This window comes from Furipterus horrens, unplaced genomic scaffold (assembly GCF_987537825.1).
Source record: "Furipterus horrens unplaced genomic scaffold, mFurHor1.1.pri manual_scaffold_2, whole genome shotgun sequence".
NCBI lineage: Eukaryota > Metazoa > Chordata > Mammalia > Chiroptera > Furipteridae > Furipterus > Furipterus horrens.
In genome coordinates, this window is record NW_028327172.1 from 70324543 (window position 1) to 70333568 (window position 9026).

Genomic DNA, 9026 nt, shown 5'->3' on the forward strand with positions numbered 1-9026 from the left:
GAGATCATTATATTTGGATTTGACCCAAACATCAACCTTCAGTAATTTACTTAATTGCTTACAGTCTTAGTTTCCCCATGCCCTTCTCAAAGTTGCTATAGGAGACCAGTTCAAGATGGTGATGTAGGAGGATCCTGAACTAATCTCTTCCTGTGGATAAACCAAATAGCTACATAAACAACAATTTCCTCTGGAAAACAAAACAAAACAAAACAAAAACTAGCTGAGCAACTCTGGCATATTGTGAGGATCACACACACACACACACACACACACACACACACACACACACCAAAGCAGATAGAAGAGCCTAGGACACAATCTTGCCATGAACCTATCCCAGTTTGGAGACCCACAATTCAGAGGTAATTCACTAACCCAAGGTTCTCCCTGAGAAACAATGGACTTGAACCCCACATCTGGTGTCCCAACTTTTAAGACCTACAATTGAGAGAAGAGCCTCCAAAACATCTGGCTTTGAAAATGAAATTTGCTATACTGTGCTGCTTTTTAACCCATAAAGCACTGTGCAGATGATGATGTTTCCATATTGGATTTTTAACTGTAAATATAAATAAACCTTAAAGTAATTATTTCAAATTAGAGCTATAATAATGGCTATGGAGTGTTAGGAAATTTGTTTTTTTCTTTACAGTTGTTAGGTGGTAGTTCTATTTTGTTTTACTTTTTGTTTGTTTTGACAAGCAAGAGAATGGCTACTAAAGCAATTTGCTGACAGGTAGAAAGCCATGATAAATTCTACATCAAAGCCCTCTTGTTTGGGCACTTCTTCAATTAAGCTGTACATGGTGTCTTGTAGCCTGACTATTGCTCCCTTAACTATTGACAAGCAATGAGTTTCAGAGTCTTGGAACAACCAGGCATGTCAGCAATCCCAGCTCTGAGAATCCTGTCTAGAATGACAGATCTGGTAATCCCTCCCAGGCAGCAATTTCCATTGCTTCGGCGTTTAGCAGCATGCACAGAGGACTCGCTAGGCAGAGAGTTGCAGAATCTGGAAGAGAGGCAGGCTTCTCTCATCTGTTGGCCCTGTGCCCAGGGCACTGGGGCCTGAATGATATCACTAAAAAGGGGACAGAATAACCCCACCTGTCTCTGCATATATCACTCATTGGACCTGTCCCTTATAACTAATTACTCAAATGAGATAATGACATAATGCACACAATATCCATGACATAATTTATATAAGTCCTTAAGCACATTGTCTGGCACATAGTGCGATGTCAATAAATTTAACAATAGAAACATGGCTAGTTGTTCACATGAGGTGAAGCAGGCATTCAAGCTACTCTAGACAAAGAGCAACACATTGAGCCATAAACATTCATTAATCCTCAGTTTAATAATGGCTCTTTAGATCCAACACAGAACCTGGTAGTATCTTTGTGAGATGGGTGTGACATTTTAACTGCAAATGGCTAGTAATGGAGGGCAGAGGCAGTAGGGCCCTGTGATGGAACAAGATGAGGAATAAAATCTAAAAGTGGAGGAGAGAGAAAAATGAAAACTATCTTGGGTAACAGAAAGAATCCTGCTCAAGGATCGAGAGACATGGTTCTCATCCAGGAGCAGCCCCTAACTAATAATATAACTTTCACAAGTCACTCAGCATCTCTGGGTGTTAGTGTATTTAACTATGAAGTGATGAAGCAGGATGAAATCACCCCTTCAGGCTCTTTCAAAGGTAGCAAAGGCAAAGCTTTTCTGCCTTTCCTTAAGCTAGATTCTATATGTAATAAGTTCATAGTATAGATGGAAACTTTGAAGAGTCCTGTAAATATATAAACTGTCAGACCTATATAAGATGACGTACAAAAGAGTCAAGATTAAAAATCCATACTTTTAAAACCACATGCATTGTCTGTGGTCTTAAGGCTCCAATAAATCTTAACTGGCCTTTTTTATATATGATATGATTGGATACAAATAAAAAACCTAAAGGAAACTAAAGAAAAACATTATAATTAATAAGAGAATTTAGCAGGCTTTCTGAATTTATTTTTTAAAAAACTGGCATAGGGACTTCTGGCCAAGATGGAGGCATAGACAGACATGCTGCATCTCCCTCCACAACTAAGAAGGAATACAACTACCTTAAAACTAGAGACAACCAGAAGTTCCAGAAAATCAAACTGCATGGAAGTCCAACAAACAAAGATATAAAGAAGAAATACTCATCCAGACAGGTAGGAGGGGCGGAACTGGGGCAGAGAGGACGCGGTGTGGTGGCGGCAGCAGCGGTGGTAGTAACAGGCCAGCAGAAAGAGCAGTCACATGTTTTAAAAAGTTGGGAGAAACACCTGGAGAGCGTTCCCAGCTCCTCACCAGACCTCAAAGCTCATGGTCTCAGCACCAGGGAAAATCAAGCCTCACTGCTTCTGATTGTGCAGACCAGTGGGGGTTGGGGTAGAGGCAGAAACTGCCAGTCTCTTAGCAGAGTCCACTTGTTTAAAGGGCCCCCACGGCTCTAGAATGTCTGCAGACCCACCCACTCTGGGAATGACAGCCAGGGTAACAGCTAGAGGGGCGCCTGTTCCATATGGAAGTGGGAGAAGTGCCTGGAAAAGGAGCGAGTGCTGGGCAGGTGGCATTGTTCCCGCTCAGATCCCTCCCCCACATATAGTGCCACAACATGATGAAACAGGTCGCCCTGTACAGATGAATCCCTAAGACTCCACCCCTTACAATGTAATAGGAGTGACAGCTCTACCTAAGACACAGAGGCAAACAAACACAGAAACCTGTCAGAATGAGGAAACAGAGAAGTATGGCCCAAAAGGGGAAATGGATCAAGGTTCCAGTGGGAGAACTAAGCGATGAGGAGATAGCCAACCTCACAGATGAGGAGATAGACAACCTAACAGATGCAGAATTCAAAACACTGGTGATAAAGATGCTCACGGGTGGGCCAAGGTGGACGCTTAGGCTGACACGTTCAGTCTCCCTCTACAACTAAGAAGGAATACAACTACCTGAAAACAAAAGATAACTAGAAATTCCAGATAATAAAACTACATGGAAGCCCAATGTATGAAGTTATAAACCAGCAGTGCTCATCTGGACAGCTAGGAAGAGTGAGATTAGAATTGGATGGAAGGGTCAGGCTGAGCTGTCCGCGGTAGCCTCAGGAATAGCGGTGGGACTGTGAGAAACGCCAGGGGAGCAATCCCGGCTGCAGCTGAAACCCAGCAGCTCCCGATTCCAACGCTGGGGAAAGCAGACCACCCATTGCCTTGAACGGTGAGGCTGTAGGGAAGGAGCCTCGTGGTCTGTTGGCAGAAAGTAACAGCAGGAATCCATTTTGGACCCCCACCCCAACACCAAGTGCCGCAGAGCAGCAAAAAAGGTCGCCGATTGCCGCCAGCCACCAATCGCTACCGCTCACCAGGCAGTGATGAGTGCATGAGGCTCCGCCCCCTATAGCCTGCCCGGGAAGAAAGCTAAACACGAATTTGTTAGAACGAAGCAGATAATTGAATCCCAGTGATGCAGCTCACCAGGCAGCAGAGGAGAGACCTGACAGAGGAACAAATAACTTTTCGGGGGCTCAGTTCAGAGCTATAGTCATAAGGTGTCTTACAGAATTAACAAAAGATTTGGAACAAGACAGGGAAGGAACGAAATCTGCTCATACTGAAATGAACGAAAACATACAAGACAAGTGGTGAGGAAATAAAATCCAAAGATCAAATCAACAAACCAGAACATAGGGAAGGAACAAATAGTCAACCAGCGCAGAAAGAGGAAACAAAAAGTAAGGAAACTGAGGAGAAGATCAGAAACCTCTGGGACAGCTATAAGCGATTGAACATTCAGATAATAGGATTGCCAGAGGGCGAAGAAGAAGAACTAGAAATTGAAAAATTATGTGAAAAAATAATGAAGCAGAACTCCCCGAACTTGGGGAAGGAAATAGACTTACAGATCCAGGAAGCACAGAGAGTTCCGGAAAAACTGGACCCAGGGAGAGCCACTCAAAGACACATTATAATCAAATTGTCAAAAATTAAGATAAAGAGAGAAGCTTAAAAGCAGCAAAAGACAAGAAAAGAATCATGTACAAAGGGGTCCCAATTAGACTATCAGCGGATTTCTCAAAAGAGACCCTGCAGGCAAGAAGGGAGTGGCAAGAAATATTCATAGTAATGAAAATCAAAAACCTATAGTCACGAATACTCTATCCAGCAAAACTGTCATTCAGAATAGAAGGGCAGAGAAAGTGCTTCCAGGACAAAGCAAAACTGAAGGAGTTCATTAGATCCAAATCACTATTATATGAGATGTTAAAGGGACTGGTTTAGAAGAAGGAGGATCAAAACTATGAACATTAAAATGAAAACTGCATCACAACAACCAACAACAGAAGCTAGGGAATCAAAACAAAGGCAAACTAAGTAGGCAATGAGAGTGGAGAAAGAACTATAGGTATGGGGAACATACTGGGGGGAGGTCAGCAGGGAGGGAGAAGGGGGAAGGGAGGGAGATGGTACAGGAATTAAGAAGCATAGTAGGAGGAAATGGAGTAGACAGAAAGAGGTTGAGAAGAACTGTATGCACAACCAATGGGCATGGACTAAAAGGGGGGACAACTGGGGGTAGGAGGGCCACTGGGTGGAGGGGAGCAGAGGGAAAAGAAATTGGGACAACTGTAACAGCATAATCAATAAAACATATTTTGAAAAAAAGATGCTCACAGGCTTGACAGATATGCTTGAGTATGGCAAACGCATAAGAGAAAGTGAAGGCTATGCTAAGTGAAATGAAGGAAAATCCACACAAAACCAATGGTGAAGGGAAGGAAACCAGGGTTCAAATCAATGATTTGGAACATAAGGAAGAAAAAAGCAGTCAACCAGTGCAGAATGAGGAAGCAAGAATTGAAAAAAAATGAGGAAAACTTCCCAAATTTTGCAAAGGAGATGGACATACAGGTCTGGGAAGCATGAAGGATCCCTGGCGAGCTGGACCCAGAGGGGATCACACCAGGACACATCATGATAGAGATGCCAAAGGTGAAAGATAAAGACAGAGTCCTGGGGACAGCAAGAGAGAGGAGGAGAGTTGCCTACAGGGGGTTGCCTATAGGACTGTCAGCTGATTTCTCAGAGGACACTTTGCAGGCAGGAAGGGACTGGCAAGCAGTATTCAATGTGATGAAAGGCAACCTGAAACCAGGACTACTCTATCCAGCAAGGCTATCATTGGAATGGAAGGGCAGATGAAGTGCTTCCCAGACAAGGTGAAGCTAAAGGAGTTCATCATCACCAAGCCATTATTATATGAAATGGCAAAGGGACATAATTAAGAAAAAGAAGGTCAAACTATTAACACTAAAATCACAACAAACTCACAACTATCAACAACTGATTCTAAAAAATAAAAACAAAATCCAACTAAGCAAACCAGAATAGGAACAGAATCATAGGTATGGGGATCATTTGGAGGGTTATCAGCTGGGAGGGGGATGGGGGAGAAATGGGGAAATGGTGCAGGGATTAAGTAGCATAATTGGTTGGTACAAAATAGACAGGGGGAAGTTAAGAATAATATAGGAAAGGGTAGAGCCAAAGAACTTATATGCACTACCCATGGACATGAACTGAGAGGGGTGGGGTTGCTGGAGGGAAGGCGGGTACTGGGCAGAGAGGAGGAAAGGGGAAAAACTGGAACTCTTGTAACAACATAATCAATAAAATATACTTTTAAAAAAACTGGCATAAAAAGATCAGTTGCAGACCCTGCCCAGGTAGCTCAGTTGGTTAGAGTGTTGTCCCAATATGCCAAGGTCGTGGGTTCACTCCCCAGTCAGAGCACATCAATAATCAACAAATGAATCCATAAAAAAGTAGACCAACAAGTTTTTTTTTTTGAGCTTTTATATTTTGAGTTTATTCTTCATTTAACTTTTAAAACACTACTATAGTTGAATATTAAAACAAAAACAATAGCAAGTAGTGAACATATTATGATTATAGTCCTTCACTTATTCACTACTGTATATAAAATGCCAGCAGTGCTGTTCACTGGCCCCATTAAGAGGTCTGACACTGAACACCACCCCTAGGATGATGTTCATCATCCTCATATGCTTCTCCATTGTAATGGTGCCGTCTTTCTTGATTTGGATCAAAGTCCACCAGTTCTACCTGGTCCATTTCATCAGTCTCTTCTACTTCCTTCCTTTCAGGTAGGAGCTTTTCCAGCAAAGAGAGTTTATCAGGAGAGAGAAAGCCATTCTCAGGAAAGTTTACCTTAAATTCGATGATTAGGCGACCCTTTTCATATGGCCTACGATAAATTGGCATGCCTTCATTTAGCACACACTTGATATCTCCATGCTTGACAATTTGACCTGGATGAGAAGTGATTACTATTGTTCGGTTGTCAAGAGTAGCTATTGGCTTTTGAAAGCCACACAATGCTTCAACCAGCTGTATGTCCATACACATGAAAAGGTCTTCTCTGCGCCGAGTGAAAACAGCATGGTCCTTCTGATCTAAAACAATGATAATATCTCCTGGCTCTAGTCCTGGTTCTTGGTCTCCTTCACCATGGAATGTTATCTTCTGGCCATCTTTCATTCCTTTGTCAATATGAACTTCTAGAATCTTCTTCTCTCGAACTATCTTCCTTCCGTTGCAGCTTTTACATCTATCTTTAGGACTGATCCGTTCCCCGTGGCCCTGGCATTCCATGCACACAGACTGAATTTGCTGAACCATTCCAGGTCCTATCTGATGAATTCTTATTTGCATCCCGGTACCTCGGCAATTGGGACAGCACTCTACTGCTCCTTTCTTACCACCTCAGCCTTCACATTTGTCACAAATCACATTCTTTGCAGAGCTAGTTTTCTTGTGGCACCATTATATAAATCTTCAAAGGTTACTGAGAGCTGATGCACAACATTTTTACCTCTCCTTTCCCTCTGCATCCTTCCTCCTCCTCCAAAAAACATATCAAAGATGTCCATGGGGGAGCCAAAACCTCCACCTGCTCCACCTTCTTTAATTGCCTGTTCTCCTCCTTTATCATATAATTCCCTTTTCTTTGCATCAGAGAGCACTTCGTAAGCTTGAGAAATCTGTTTAAACTTCTCTCCTTCATTTGGATTCTTATCAGGGTGGTACTTCAAGGCCAGCTTCCTGTAGGCCTTTTTCAATTCTTCTTGGGTGGCATTGGGTTTGACCCCCAAAACATGATAGTAAGTGGTTTCTTTCACCATTTTTTACAGCCGGTGAGCTGGCCGAGGCAGGTATGTAGGAGTGGGAAAGTGCGCGTTAATGCGCGCAGCGCCCAAAGCTGCCGCTCCTCCGCTTCTCACAGAGTGTTCTGGAAAGTTCCCAGACCAACAAGTTTATATTTCTCTCTATATATCTCTTTCTCTCTCTCTCTCTCCCCCTATCCACCTTCCTCTCTCTCTCAAGTCAATAAATTTAAAAAATTCAGTTGAATTTTAGATACCAGCTATAGAGATCAAAATACACTTAAAATGCTCTTTATAGTATTTTCAAAACTATAAAGTACCCACAGATAAGTCTAATAAATGACATGAGAAATTAATAGAGAAAATCAAAGTTTCATTATTTAAAAAAAAGATTAAATAAATGGATAAGAAATACAATCACAAAGGTGTCAATTCTCCTTAGTGGATCTATAGATTTAATGCAATCTTAATTAAAATCCTAATAGGATTATTATGGACCTTGACAAGATGATTATAAAATTTAAATGGAAAACAAAGAGCCAAGAAATTCCCAAATGTCCTTTAAAAGAAAAATGTGGCATAAGGAGAGATTGCCCTACCATATATCTAGAGTTATTATAAAGATATAAAGAGTGATATTGGCTAAGGGAGAAATAAACAGTTTAATGGAGAGAGCCCAGGAGCAGACTTGCATGTATATAGATAGGTTCTCCTTACAAATAACATAGGGGTCATTGCAAATTAGTGGGGAAAGAAGAAGCTAGACAATAAATGGTGCAAGAACAATGAGTTATGTTCATTCTGAATGGATTAGGGCACAAAACTGAAAGGAAAATTTAAACTTTTAGAGTAACATAGGGGAGAATATATTTTAGACCAGTTTAAGGAGAAATCTGCTATAATATAATACATACCAACCATAAAAGAAGACTGATAAATTCAATTACATCAAAGTTAAATAGCTTGTTCTTTAATGAACAGAATGTCTTTTTTGTTTGTGAAAAGCAACATGAAGGAAATGAAAAGAAAACCCAGAAACTGGAATAGATATCTGTAACATATAACCAATAAAAATACTATTTATAAAAGATATAAGAAGCTCCTAAATGCTTTGTATTAAAATAAAACTGATAACCTCCCCAAATGGATAAGTATAGAACAAAAGAGGAAACACAAGTGGCAAATAGCATATGAAAGTATGTTGTCTCGTTAGTAAAATCACAGTGAAATACCAATTTATACTCATCTGTTCGAAAAATATTCAGAAGCCTACGAATACACAATTGGTAATACTGAGGACCAATGGCCACCCTTACACATTGTCAGTAGGACTATAAATTGGCACACTCACCCTGGAACACCATGTAGTATTATCTACCAAAGTTGAATATGTCATACACTGAGAACTAGCAGTTTTATTACTGGGATTAAATCAAGAAAAACTCATTTACATTGGAAGACAGACAAGAATATTCAAGACAGCATTGTTTGTAATGATAAAAATTGAAATCACCCACATTTTCACCAACAGGAAAATGGTAACTGAATTGCAGAATATTCATATAATTCAGCCATGTGTATATATTTGAAAATGTCTGGAGTGGGTTCACATGTAAACCTCACAAACGTCAAAGTGAATGTAATAAGCAGATTGCAAAATAGTAGAGTAGCATGAGTCCACTTAGAGCAAGTTAAGAGATATGACCATATACAGTTTTAAAACAAGCCTTGGGACAGACAGTATTCACCACTGTCATTAAGTCAGTGGAGTGAGAGGAGGTCCATCAGGGAGGGC

General features: G+C 40.9%; 1 pseudogene; it reads right to left on the reverse strand.

The window, feature by feature from the left end:
- Positions 1-6025: 6025 nt before the first annotated feature.
- On the reverse strand, positions 6026-6832 carry LOC150018762 (dnaJ homolog subfamily A member 1 pseudogene; annotated as a pseudogene).
- Positions 6833-9026: the final 2194 nt, after the last annotated feature.